The sequence below is a fragment of the Lotus japonicus genome, chromosome 3, assembly GCF_012489685.1.
Source record: "Lotus japonicus ecotype B-129 chromosome 3, LjGifu_v1.2".
Classification (NCBI taxonomy): Eukaryota; Viridiplantae; Streptophyta; class Magnoliopsida; order Fabales; family Fabaceae; genus Lotus; species Lotus japonicus.
The window spans coordinates 10,642,413-10,657,193 of NC_080043.1; positions in this window are offsets into that span (position 1 = coordinate 10,642,413).

The following is a 14,781-nucleotide window of genomic DNA, read 5'->3' on the forward strand; positions in this document are numbered from 1 at the left end:
ATCTCTGGGATATTATTGTGGATGGCTATGAGCGTCCAGTTGATGCAGATGGCAAAAAGATCCCAAGGTCAGAGATGTCTGCAGATCAAAAGAAGCTGTACTCACAACATCATAAAGCAAGAGCAATTCTTCTAAGTGCTATCTCCTATGAGGAGTACCAGAAGATTACAGATCGTGAGTTTGCTAAAGGCATTTTTGATTCTCTGAAGATGTCTCATGAAGGAAACAAGAAAGTCAAAGAATCAAAGGCATTGTCTTTGATCCAAAAGTATGAATCCTTCATCATGGAGCCAAATGAGTCCATTGAAGAAATGTTCTCCAGATTTCAACTGCTTGTAGCTGGCATACGTCCTCTCAACAAGAGCTACACAACAAAAGATCACGTCATAAGGGTCATCAGGTGTCTTCCTGAAAGTTGGATGCCTTTGGTGACTTCAATAGAGCTCACGAGAGATGTTGAGAATATGAGTTTAGAAGAACTCATCAGCATTTTGAAATGCCATGAGCTGAAGCGCTCAGAGATGCAAGATCTGAGGAAAAAGTCCATAGCCTTGAAATCCAAATCTGAAAAGGCTAAGGTTGAGAAGTCAAAGGCTCTTCAAGCTGAAGAAGAAGAATCTGAAGAAGCATCAGAAGATTCTGATGAAGATGAGCTGACTCTGATCTCCAAGAGACTCAACCGCATCTGGAAGCACAGGCAGAGCAAGTTCAAAGGCTCTGGAAAGGCAAGAGGAAAGTCTGAATCCTCAGGTCAGAAGAAGTCATCAATCAAGGAAGTCACTTGCTTTGAGTGCAAAGAATCAGGGCACTACAAAAGTGACTGTCCAAAATTGAAGAAGGACAAGAAGCCAAAGAAGCACTTCAAGACCAAGAAGAGTCTGATGGTGACATTCGATGAATCAGAGTCAGAGGATGTTGACTCTGATGGTGAAGTCCAAGGACTCATGGCTATTGTCAAAGACAAAGGAACAGAGTCAAAGGAAGCTGTTGACTCTGACTCAGAATCAGAAGGAGATCCAGACTCTGACGATGAAAATGAGGTATTTGCTTCCTTCTCTACCTCTGAACTGAAACATGCTTTGTCTGATATCATGGATAAGTATAACTCCTTGTTGTCTAAGCATAAGAAGCTGAAAAAGAACTTATCTGCTGTTTCTAAAACTCCTTCTGAACATGAGAAAATCATATCTGATTTGAAAAATGATAACCATGCTTTAGTTAATTCTAACTCTGTGCTTAAGAATCAAATTGCAAAGTTAGAAGAAGTTATTGCCTGCGATGCCTCTGATAGTAAGCATGAATCTAAGTATGAAAAATCTTTTCAAAGATTCCTGGCTAAAAGCGTAGATAGAAGCTTAATGGCTTCAATGATCTATGGTGTAAGCAGAAATGGAATGCATGGCATTGGCTATTCTAAACCAATTAGAAATGAGCCTTCTGTGTCTAAAGCTAAATCCTTGTATGAATGCTTTGTTCCCTCTGGTACCATATTGCCTGATCCTGTACCTGCTGAAGTTGCTAAAAACCCTCTTAAAAAGGGATCTTTCTCTATGACTAAATATCATGCAAATATTCCTTTAAAATATCATGTTGAGACACCCAAGGTGATCAGAACCTTTGGGGTAACTAACAAAAGAGGACCCAGAAAGTGGGTACCTAAGGACAAGATTATCTATGTTGCAGATATCCTTGATAGCTCCACTGAAACACCAATCATGGTATCTGGACAGTGGATGCTCGCGTCACATGACGGGAGAAAAGCGTATGTTCCGAGAGCTGAAACTTAAGCCTGGAGGCGAAGTTGGCTTTGGAGGAAATGAAAAGGGTAAAATTATTGGTACTGGTACTATTTGTGTAGATAGTAGTCCATGCATTGATAATGTTTTATTGGTAGACGGCTTAACACATAACTTATTGTCTATAAGTCAATTAGCTGACAAGGGTTATGATGTTATATTCAATCAAAAGTCCTGCCGGGCTGTAAGTCAGATCGATGGCTCTGTTCTGTTTAACAGCAAGAGGAAGAACAACATTTATAAGATCAGATTATCTGAGTTGGAGGCTCAGAATGTGAAGTGCCTTCTGTCTGTTAATGAAGAGCAGTGGGTATGGCATAGACGGTTAGGGCATGCCAGTATGAGAAAGATTTCTCAGCTGAGCAAGCTAAACCTTGTCAGGGGCTTACCCAATCTGAAGTTCGCTTCAGACGCTCTTTGTGAAGCATGTCAGAAAGGCAAATTCACAAAAGTCCCTTTCAAGGCAAAGAATGTTGTCTCAACCTCAAGGCCGTTAGAACTTCTGCATATCGACCTGTTTGGACCAGTGAAAACTGAGTCTATAGGTGGCAAGAGATATGGGATGGTTATCGTTGATGACTATAGCCGCTGGACATGGGTAAAGTTTCTAACCCGCAAGGATGAGTCTCATGCTGTGTTCTCTACCTTCATTGCTCAAGTGCAAAACGAGAAGGCTTGTAGAATTGTGCGTGTCAGAAGTGACCATGGTGGAGAGTTTGAGAATGACAAGTTTGAGAGTCTGTTTGATTCCTATGGAATTACACATGATTTCTCTTGTCCTAGAACTCCTCAACAAAATGGTGTTGTTGAGAGGAAGAACAGAACTCTTCAGGAGATGGCTAGAACCATGCTCCAAGAAACTGGCATGGCTAAGCACTTTTGGGCAGAGGCAGTAAATACAGCATGTTACATTCAGAACAGAATCTCTGTGAGACCAATTCTGAATAAGACTCCTTATGAATTGTGGAAGAACATAAAACCCAACATTTCTTATTTTCATCCTTTTGGCTGTGTTTGTTATGTTCTCAATACTAAGGATAGATTGCATAAATTTGATGCTAAATCTTCTAAGTGTCTATTACTTGGTTATTCTGATAGATCTAAAGGTTTTAGATTTTATAATACTGATGCTAAGACTATTGAAGAATCTATTCATGTTAGATTTGATGATAAGCTTGACTCTGACCAGTCAAAGCTAGTTGAAAAGTTTGCAGATTTAAGCATTAATGTTTCTGACAAAGGCAAAGCTCCAGAGGTAGTTGAGCCAGAGGAAGATGAACCAGAGGAAGAAGCTGGTCCCTCTAACTCACAAACTCTGAAGAAGAGCAGAATCACTGCAGCTCATCCTAAGGAATTGATTCTGGGCAACAAAGATGAACCAGTCAGAACCAGATCTGCCTTCAGACCCTCTGAAGAGACCTTGCTGAGTCTGAAAGGATTGGTGTCCTTAATTGAACCCAAGTCCATAGATGAAGCTCTTCAGGACAAGGATTGGACTCTGGCCATGGAAGAAGAATTGAATCAATTCTCCAAGAACGATGTTTGGAGCTTAGTGAAGAAGCCTGAGAATGTCCATGTTATTGGAACGAAATGGGTATTCAGAAACAAGCTAAATGAGAAAGGAGATGTAGTCAGAAACAAGGCAAGGCTAGTTGCTCAAGGCTACAGCCAGCAGGAAGGAATAGACTACACTGAAACATTTGCTCCAGTAGCAAGACTGGAGGCAATCAGACTATTGATTTCTTTCTCAGTAAATCACAACATAGTTCTACATCAGATGGACGTAAAGAGTGCCTTCCTAAATGGTTATATCTCAGAGGAAGTCTATGTTCATCAACCCCCAGGTTTTGAAGATGAAAAGAAACCAGACCATGTGTTCAAATTGAAGAAATCACTCTACGGTCTGAAGCAAGCTCCCAGAGCATGGTATGAGAGACTTAGCTCATTCCTTCTGGAGAATGAGTTTGTAAGGGGTAAAGTAGATACAACTCTCTTTTGCAAGACTTATAAAGATGATATCTTAATTGTGCAAATTTATGTTGATGATATTATATTTGGTTCTGCTAATCAATCTCTATGCAAAGAATTTTCTGAGATGATGCAGGCTGAATTTGAGATGAGTATGATGGGAGAATTAAAGTACTTTCTGGGAATACAAGTTGATCAAACACCAGAAGGAACGTATATCCATCAGAGCAAGTACACTAAGGAACTTCTGAAGAAGTTCAATATGCTGGAATCTACAGTGGCCAAGACCCCAATGCATCCAACATGCATTCTGGAAAAAGAAGATATAAGTGGTAAAGTATGTCAGAAGCTCTATCGTGGCATGATAGGTTCACTTCTATACTTAACTGCATCTAGGCCAGACATATTATTTAGTGTTCATTTATGTGCTCGTTTCCAATCAGATCCAAGGGAAACCCACTTAACTGCTGTTAAGAGGATCCTAAGGTATCTGAAAGGCACCACTAACCTTGGCTTGATGTATAAGAAAACATCAGAGTATAAGCTTTCAGGTTATTGTGATGCTGATTATGCTGGAGATAGAACAGAGAGAAAAAGTACTTCTGGAAATTGTCAATTTCTGGGAAGCAATCTAGTCTCATGGGCAAGCAAGAGGCAATCAACCATTGCACTATCAACTGCAGAGGCAGAATATATCTCAGCAGCAATATGCAGCACTCAGATGCTCTGGATGAAACATCAGCTGGAGGATTATCAGATCCTTGAGAGCAATATCCCAATCTATTGTGATAACACTGCTGCAATTTCGTTGAGCAAGAATCCTATCTTGCATTCAAGGGCAAAGCACATTGAGGTAAAGTATCACTTCATTAGAGATTATGTGCAGAAGGGCGTACTTCTTCTGAAGTTTGTTGATACTGACCATCAATGGGCAGATATCTTTACAAAGCCCTTAGCTGAAGATAGATTTAATTTTATTCTGAAAAATCTAAACATGGACTTTTGTCCAGAGTGAAGATAGATCAGAACCTCTGACTATGATACTTCTTGATCAGAAGATGTCTAGTCCAGAAGGTAACTCAATCAGAGTGTGTGTGCCCACTGGTACTGACTCTGAAGCTGAGACAACAACACGTGCGTCAGAATTTCTGATGCATAGTTCCTTGTGCCCGTGTGACAGTCTGTTGTGATTGCGTGTAGATATGCTTATCTCCTGTGTGTGATTGTGTATTTTACTGTTACTGTCTATCTTTAATTTTCAACCGTTGATCTTAAAGTGCTTTTTGAATCAACAACGGTTATTTAATAAAACCCACTATACACACACGTTCTCTCTCACTTCCGGTTTTCACTCTCGCACTCCCTGCTTTTCAAAACCGCATCCTTCGTGATTTCTCTCTCGATCTCTCTTCATCCTTCAAACTTCATCTTCTACCTCAAACCTTCAACCTCTTCAAAATGGTGAGACAAACCAGAAGATCTACTGCAGATGCACCTCAGTTCCCTCACATGGTAGTCGGTTTGGCAACGGGTCAACGGGGCTCTGAGAACCCAGCACAAGAACAAGCTCAAGCTCAAGAGGAGATTGTTCCTATTGCAGAACGGGGCTGTGCCGTTCACTGTGTATTTCCTCCTGAGGAACTCCAAGTCCTGGTAGAATGGAGATTCAACCTCGACAACTTGGCTGCAAATGGGTTTGATCTCCGTCCTGAAGTCCAAGCTCAAGGTTGGGGAAACTACTTCAATCGACTTCGAGGACCGGTGTATGAGAAGCTGGTAAAGGAATTCTGGAAGCACGCTGATTGTGATGACACTCAGGTGGTCTCTTACATACTGGGTAGGAAGATTATCATCACGGAGAAGTCATTCGTGAATCTGCTAGGTGCAGAAACTGCTCATGGGTATCGGTTCTCACTGACGGAATCGAAGCTGAAACCCAGAACCAAGGACATCGTCAACAAGGCCCTGTACACCACCTTCAAACCGGGCAAGACGAGCTACAAAGTGATGGACCTTCAACCCAAACTCAGGGTCTGGCACAAGATCCTGCTCAACTGCATCAATCAACGACCAAAGGGCAGTTCTCCAGACTACATCAACTTCAATCAGAAGGCGATGCTGTTCTTCATTCAAGACAAGGAGAAGATCTGCCTTCCCTACTTCCTGTTCTCCTATTTGAAGGAATGCATCCGGAAGTCTCGCACCACCTCCTCCATCAAGTCAGCCATCAAATATATCCCTTTTGGGAGGCTGATCTCAGACTTTCTCATTGAAAGCAACTTGGTGCAAGATTTGATCAATGCTGGTTGCACAGAGGACTTGAGCACAATTGTTAGCGATGTCTTCACTGCCAACTCTCTGAAGAAGATGGGTTTGGTCCAGAAGAAGATTGCTCCTGCTCATGAGGACACATCTTCTGAGATCAGAGGAAGAAGAATGCCTCTGAATGACTACCCTCTGTGGACTCAAGCAGACCATCCTGAAGCCATCAGATGCTATGTTGAAGACCTCAGGGCTCAAGGATTCGAGATTGACCTTGATGATTTCGTCAGCAGACTTCCACCAGCTCCAGAGTTTCCTTCTCCTCCCAAGAAGAAAACCAAGAGGAAGATGGTTCTGGACGAATCCTCAGAGGAATCTGATGTCCCTCTGGTCAAGAAGGCGAAGAGCAAGCCTGATGATGATGATGGTGATGATAGTGAGGATGGTCCTCCAAAGAAGAAGCAGAAGAAAGTCAGAATTGTGGTGAAGCCTACTCGGGTGGAACCAGCTGCTGCAGAGGTCAGAAGGACTGAACCTCCTGCCAGAGTGACTCGATCATCAGCACATACAAGTAAGCCTGCACTTACCTCTGATGATGATTTGAATTTATTTGATGCACTCCCAATTTCTGCCTTACTCCAACACTCTTCAAATCCCCTCACTCCTATTCATGAATCCCAGCCAGCCGCACAAACCACCTCTCCACCACATTCCCCAAGATCTTCATTCTTTCAACCTTCTCCTACTGAAGCACCACTCTGGAATTTGCTTCAGAACCAATCCTCTAGGTCAGAAGATCCAACCTCTCTCCTTACCATTCCATACGACCCATTACCTTCTGAACCCATCATCCCCAACCAACCAGAACCCAAACCAACAGAACCACAACCCAGAACGTCTGATCACTCTGCTCCCAGAGCATCAGCACGTCCTGCTGTCAGAACCACGGATACAGACTCTTCATCAGCCTTCACACCTGTATCCTTCCCCATCAATGTCTTTGACTCTCCTCCCTCCAATACCTCTGAATCACTTAGAAAATTCATGGAGGTTAGGAAAGAGAAGGTATCTGCCTTGGAAGAATATTACCTTACCTGTCCAAGCCCTAGGCAATATCCTGGCCCTAGACCTGAACGTCTAGTTGACCCAGATGAACCTATCTTGGCCAATCCTATCCAAGAGGCAGACCCCTTAGTCCAACAGGCTCACCCTGTCCCTGACCAACAAGAGCCAATTCAACCAGACCCTGAACCTGAACAATCAGTATCTAACCAATCCTCGGTTAGATCACCTCACCCTCTGGTTGAAACTTCAGACCCTCACCGTGGAACCTCTGAACCCAATGCTCCCATAATTAACATTGGTTCTCCACAAGGTGCCTCTGAAGCTCATAGCAGCAATCACCCAGCCTCTCCTGCACCCAACCTCTCCATCATTCCCTATACTCACCTTCAACCCACATCTCTCTCTGAGTGCATCAATATTTTCAATCATGAAGCCTCCTTGAGGCTCTGCAATGTGCACGGTCAGACTGACCTCAGTGAGAATGCTGAAAATGTGGCTGATGAGTGGAACAATTTGAGCACTTGGCTGGTGGCTCAGTTTCCCGTTATGCTGCAGCTCCTGCATGCAGAGGGAAGTCAGAGCATTGAGGCTGCAAAGCAAAGATTTGCTAGGAGGGTGGCTCTTCATGAACTCGAACAGAGAACCAAGCTTCTTGAAGCCATTGAAGAAGCCAAGAGACAGAAAGAACAAGAAGAAGAAGCTGCCCGTCAAGCAGCAGCTCAGGCTGAACAAGCCAGACTTGAGGCAGAACGTCTTGAAGCTGAGGCTGAGGCAGAGCGACTTGCACCAGTTCTGTTTACTCCTGCTGCTTCTGCTTCCATTCCAGAACCTCAAGCTGCTCAGAACGTTCCTTCAAGCTCTACTCCGACAAGCTCATCCAGACTCGACATCATGGAACAACGTCTTGACACTCATGAATCCATGCTGATTGAGATGAAGCACATGATGATGGAACTTCTGCGCCGTACTGACAAATCTTAGTTTTTTAGGATCTCTTCTTTTTCTTCCTTTTCCTTTTTATTTAACTTTGTTTTATTTAAACTCTGCTTATTTACTTACTTTAATTTGTTCATTTCTGATTCTATATGCATATATCTATATATGTTTGTGTCACATATGTTTGCAAAACCTGTTTTATTCATAATTGTTCTGTGTTTACATCATAATTCTTTCCATCATACATTATTCCCTATATCTAGAATGGAGGATCCTTCCTCATTCTTCTGCATTCTTGGCGCTGCTCCACTCTTTCCTTCTCCAGACGATCCAATGCATACTCTATGTTGCCAAGTTTGATGCTTAGATCATCTTTTTCTAGACTATCTTCTGTCGTCTTAAGTCTCTTTTCCACAGTCTCCTTCTCTTCCAGCAGATTCAGCTCTCGCTGGCAAAGCTCCTGAATCTCTTCCACGAAGCAGAGGAACTCCTTCAGATCTTTCTCCATCTCTGGACCAAGATCTTCTTCAAGCAGTGTCTTCGTCAGCTCTTGTATGGTCTTTGTACCATCGGGATGCCTAATATTGAGGAACATATCTTCCTCAAACGCCTTCCTTCTGAGCTCTTCTAATGCCATTCTGTATGATGCCATTTTTTTTTTTTTTTTCTGAATATTATTCGAGGTGTGAAGCTTACCTTTCTCTCCAACGTTTTTATAGGCTTCACTTTCTCTCTGAAAGTTAATGCTCTTACAGTTTCTCGAGGTTAAGTACTTGGTAACTGACCCTTCTATTTCCTCACTTGACCGGTGGTAAACGTTCATCCCTTGCATTAACTCTTCTATTTATTATCGCCTCACTCTGATTCTTACATCGTCTTCATTTTCTTTCAACTTAGACCTTCTCTAAGGGGGAAGTACCTTGTACTTCAAGCTAAGTTTTTCACACCCCAAGCTTTTTGCTTATGACAAAAAGGGGGAGTAAACCCAGTTTTTGATGTGTAAGATGTGTTAGTGTGACTTATTTTTCTTTTGGAGATTTTAAGAGTTCCACCTTCATGACCATAGATGTGTCACTGGGCAAATACAAGGAATACATTTCACTTCTTCTGAAGTGATTCTAAGTTGACTCTGATACCCAAGACTCTGATACCTTGTCCATGACTCTGATCACTTATGCGCTCTGATTATTCGTTCTTCATCTATGTCATAAGCCTTTCACTCTGAACTCTTATATGATTTAGCTCAGAATCTAGACTTTACTAACGTTTTCATCAAGTATTAGATTCAGGGGGAGCTAAGCTCAGAATCAAGCAGTAACTTGAATTCAGAATGAGCAAGATAAACTATTCACATCAGGATAAGTCTTATTCTATATCTCTAAACTCTGAGTGAATTCAGTTTAATGTTTAAGAATTGTTCATCAAAAATCTTAGTTTTGTCATCATCAAAAAGGGGGAGATTGTAAGATCAAGTTTTGATCTAGTAGTACAACTCTATGTTTTGATGATTACAAGTTAACCTTTTGATATGAACAATTGTGGTACTCTAACGTGTTTTTCTGAGTGTGCTATTTACAGGCTCTGACCCTGACTCAATTTCACACAAATCAGAAGCACTGTGTATAAAGGGTAACCCAAGCAACGCTTTCGCATTCACCATGTTCAGTATGAACAGTGGAAAAGCTTCAGAAGATCTGAAGCTATACAAACTCTGATGAGGACTCAGTCGCTAGAAGCTCTGATGATCCAGAAGTTCTGACAACCAAGAAACACTGAAGGTTCAGATGTTCCGATGGTGTAGAAGACTCTGAAGATCCAGAAGCTGAATAGTGGAAACTCTGAAGTCCAGAAGCAAGAAACTCTGAAGGCCATGTTCTTCCCTCTGAGTTCAGAATCAGAAGATACAATGGTCAGAGGATCTGTGCTTTCCCTCTGACTCTGATCAACCTGCTTCACAAGTTCCAATACGAAGCATTCCTCTGATCAGAAGTCTCCTAGGTTAAAAGGTCAAGTCGCTATCCAAGTACAAAAGCAAGTGTACCTTCCTGACGACCTACCTAACGTTCTCAGCCACAGCAGAAGCTGGATTTTCCAGAACTGCCCTCCAACGGTAGCATTTCCCATGCAACGCTCAACCCTAATCCTTGGAGTATATATAGAGGCTGAAGATTGAAAGAAGCGGCTAGAATAGAAGAAGAAAAAATATACAAGAAGCAATACACACGCGCAAGATATATTCTAAGCTTTCTTTCATCTTGTAATTTATTTTAGTTTACACTCAGCTTATTCAGAAGCAAACCCTTGTAAACACCAACCTCAAACAGTTGTTTGATTTTCCTTTAGGAGATCAAGGTTGATCGGATCCTAGAGAAGACTAAGAGAGTGAATCTTAGTGTGAGCTAAGTCAGTGTAATTGTTAGTCACTTGTAGGTTTCAAGTGCAGTTGTAACTCTTACCTGATTAGTGGATTGCCTTCATTCTAAGAAGGAAGAAATCACCTTAACGGGTGGACTGGAGTAGCTTGAGTGATTTATCAAGTGAACCAGGATAAAATCCTTGTGTGCTTTTCTATCTCTATCTTTTGCACTTAGTTCTCGAAAAGATTTGTTAAAAACTTTAAGGTGGTAGTTTTGTACTGAAAACGTTATTCAAACCCCCCCTTTCTACCGTTTTTCATACCTTCAGTTAGTTGTTTTAATAGTTCCGATTAAACTAGAGTATCTATTCTAATGACCATCTTGTTAGGACAGGCCACAATTATAGCATCTATAAAGAATATTCGATCAAGATGAACCATATGGATGATCAAGATGAAACATGTGGATGATCAGGATGAACATGATGGATGATTGTGATCTTGATGATGGATGTCATGATGGGTGGTCAATATGATCATGATAGATGATTAAGATGAACCCGATGGATAGCCAGGATGAAACTCATGGAGGATCAAAATTGTCACGATGGATGGTCAAAATGAAATTGATGTTAGATTATATTTATATAAAAAGGTCAAGAGTGACTTGTCAGAAAGTCGACCATGTTGAACAACACATCGTTAGCTAATCTCGATCTTAAGTTCCTAATATTAGCTAGTTCAAGCAAGATTATTGACATGTCAAAACAACATAACCAGGCATATAAAGCCTTTAAGTTTTTAAGATTAGATATTTCAGTTAAGATCAACTTGTCGAAACAACCTGATAAAGCTTTCAAGGTTGATAAGTTACAAAGATTAGCCAACTTGACGTGTTCATACAATCAAAAGATTAATTGGATGTATGTGTAAAGTGTAAACAAAGTTTACACTGTCGGTGCATACACATTTAATCATTCAAGTAAATAACTGATTTTATTCTACTAATAATTAAATAGAGATTAATTTTCATGCACTGACAGTGTAAATGAGTTTACACAGGTTCAATCATATCTCAATTTTTTGGCTCATATTTAATTTTAAATTTAATAATATTTAAAATAAGAAATAGAATGTTGTGATTGAATGATTGGGTAAAACCTTTTATACTGTGAGTACATAAAAATTAACATGAACGAAATAACCTGATTTTAATTTTTGGCGCTCAAAATTTAAATTTTCCCGCTCATATTTTGATTTTTTTGAAATTAAAACACTGATTTTAGTCAATTGATTTTACGTGTGAGCTCCTCCTTTTTTGGCTTATTTTAATCTTTATGCTCCTTTCAGAGTTCCCGCTCTTCCTTCTTTTAGTTTCCCTCTCTTTTTCATCTGTCAAAGTATTCAGGACTCAATTGGAGAAGAAAAATTAAAAAATTCTAGAAATCTTATCTCTATCCTACTTGAGATTTCCTATCTCACTAATCTGTCCTTTTCATCTTACTCTCTCACATTTTCACTATCTCTTTATCTCCACCTCTTCTGCATCTCCTTATCACTTTACAGTCGGATCCAGTTCCTCTCCTGCCAATCTCTCTCCGGCGTCTCACCGCACACGGCCGTTGAAGCTCATGACCGCCGTCTCCGCCAAGGACCCAAACATCGTCGCGTCTCATCGTTCTATCACCGCTCTCGGCGCTGGCCTGATCACGACCGCCTTATCCCACCCATTGTGCCTCTCGCTGACGAAGCAAACCCAACCGCGTCTCGCCGTCTCCGATTCTCTCATTCAATTTGTCGCCGTCAAGCTCAAGCCCCATATCCTTCAGAACGACTACCCCTGGTTTCCAATTTCAAATTTAGGAACACGAAACCTGTAACATTGTACAAGAGGAATGCATATTGTCTTGGCATTTTAGATTTTTTGTGGTTGTACCAGAGGACATGACTAGGTGAAGAGTAGTACCTCGGACGGTGAGTTCAATTTCCTACCTTCCGCTCTTATGTTCAATTTTTAATTTTACTTCCTCTGTTATTCATCTCTTTCTCATTTGGCTTACCATTTGTCAGGAAAACAAAATTCTGTGCATATGCTAAACTAGCCATTAAAAAAATTGACTTTGATATGAGGGTGTTTTTTTGGATGATTGGTCTATCTTGGCTTAGAAACTGATTTTTGGTGATTTGTTTTCTGCAGCAAAAAGGGTTTTCTGTGATACTTTCAGACATGCGTCCATCGGTTTCTGGAATCACAATCGGTTGTTGGCAGTGCTGCTTCTTCTGTTCAAGCTTCAGCTGATGATGATGATGATTATATTCGGGAGGAGCAAAGTGTTGATGATCCATCCGGTTCAAATGATAAGGGAGTCTTGCAAGTTGGAGGGAACCTTATTATAAAGATTTTGGAGAGTGAAGATTCCAAAGGTGGTTCATTTTTCTCAAGACTAGTTTTATTCCAGCTGATTTGGTTGCGTAATGTGTTTATTTAATCTCTTTTGAAATCTTCTGCTGCAGAAATCAGTCAGATTTGTAAACCATTATTTAGAAAGTCATCGTAGCTGAGGCCTAAAGCCACAAGACCTTCCTCAAGAGAGATCTATTTGATATGTCATGGTTTAAAGCCAGACGCAAAGACATAGGTTGTTTTATACGATATTCTTTGTCTGGGTGAACATTAGGGATGAACAACATACAAAACTCACCTTCTCCTTTATTTTTTTATGTTCATTTTCATTACTATATTTGTGCTTGATTTTGTTAAAAGGGTGTTCTACTTTTGGGCTCTACTATGGTCATGGGATATTTTCTATTCTTAATTTAATTATAATAAACTACTTTTAAGATCAGTCGGGGACCATATAAGAGACTATCAAATTTTTTACCTTGTGCTCAAACTGGATTTTCTAATATTTTTGTTATGATCTTATGTTCCTGATTTAATTTATACCATTTTAAACTTAAATTAACAGGATCTGTTGCAACAATGGGTAAGAACCATTTGTGAGTTTAGTGACATAATTTGATTGTCACCTTGGTTTCAATTGTGCATGACACTCATTTGTTTCTTGCCTTGTTTACTTTGTGTTTTCCTGAATGATTTTCTTGTTTGCTGTCTGACAAGTTTTTAGTTTCAGGCACACTAGTTGTTCAATGAAATAGGATAAATGTGCGAAAGCAAGAATCATGAAGGTGAAAGAGCAACCCGTTTTAGGCTGAGTAGCACCTTATTGAATCGCACCTCCAATATTTTGTTCATTGTGAGAGGTCCATTTGAAAAATCTGGGAATTTTTACATTATTCCTTCGATTTGGGTGCCTCTCTCTATCTCTCTCTGTCGAGTTCACCAATTTCTTTGTCTATCATCACTAATTCCTTTGTTTATGTTCTGCATAGTGAGATTAATTGATTGCTTTAAAGAAGTCAATTTATGAGACTGGGCATTCAAGGGAGTTCCAGTGATTTGGTTACCGAGGTATATGGACTATGTAGTGGATTATCTTTCACAAATCATACCGACTGTCTAGCGCAAGTTGATCCAGGTTTCTCCTTCCTCGACCTTTCACATTTTTTTATGTGAATTTAATTTACATTATGAATTCTTTATTGATTTGGGTTTGTGGAAAGTTCAGGACTTTCATGTTTTAACCATGTGATGTGTCCAATTGCAATGAGTAATGTTCAAAATCACTCTTTGTCATCAAATGTTGGCACATCAAATTTGCGATTGAAATTTAAGAAACGTGAACTTTACTACGTAATGCATCCAAATGGTAAAGCTCTTAATTCATTGTTGATTTTTCTTTGGCCATTCTCATGATTTGGTACTGTTAAATTGTGCTATTAACTTTTGATTTTCTATAGTGATTGTGCATGTTTTGTCTTTATCTACTTTCTTCTTTCATCTGTTTGTTGGCTACTTAGATATATGACATACTCCTATTTTCTCAGAATCAATTAATTTCCACACATGCGCATAGTGTGCTACTTGTTTCTAATTTTGTTTCATTGACTCCATGTTCTGTGGTGCTAAAATTAACTTGTGGCAGTTTGTAGGAGGAAAAAGGGTGGATGGTTTCGTGTCTGAGATCATTTGGTCATGCTAATATTGACTGTTTAATAGGGAGGATAAAGGATAAATTGTAATGCTGTTTGGAATGAAGGAGGATAAATTGTAATGAAGGAGATTGACATCTGGTATTGATTGTATTTGTTTATATATGGTAAAGTGGCCAGAAATTTCCTTTAGATCAGAAAAGTAGAAATGAAAGGTAGAGTGGATCGTCTACATTCACTGAGTGCATGTTTGTAAATTTAATAGATTTTCTCATTTGGGGGTTAAATGATTCTGGAAGAAGCTATCAGAAGTAATTCTTACATAGGGAAAAATGATCATGAGAG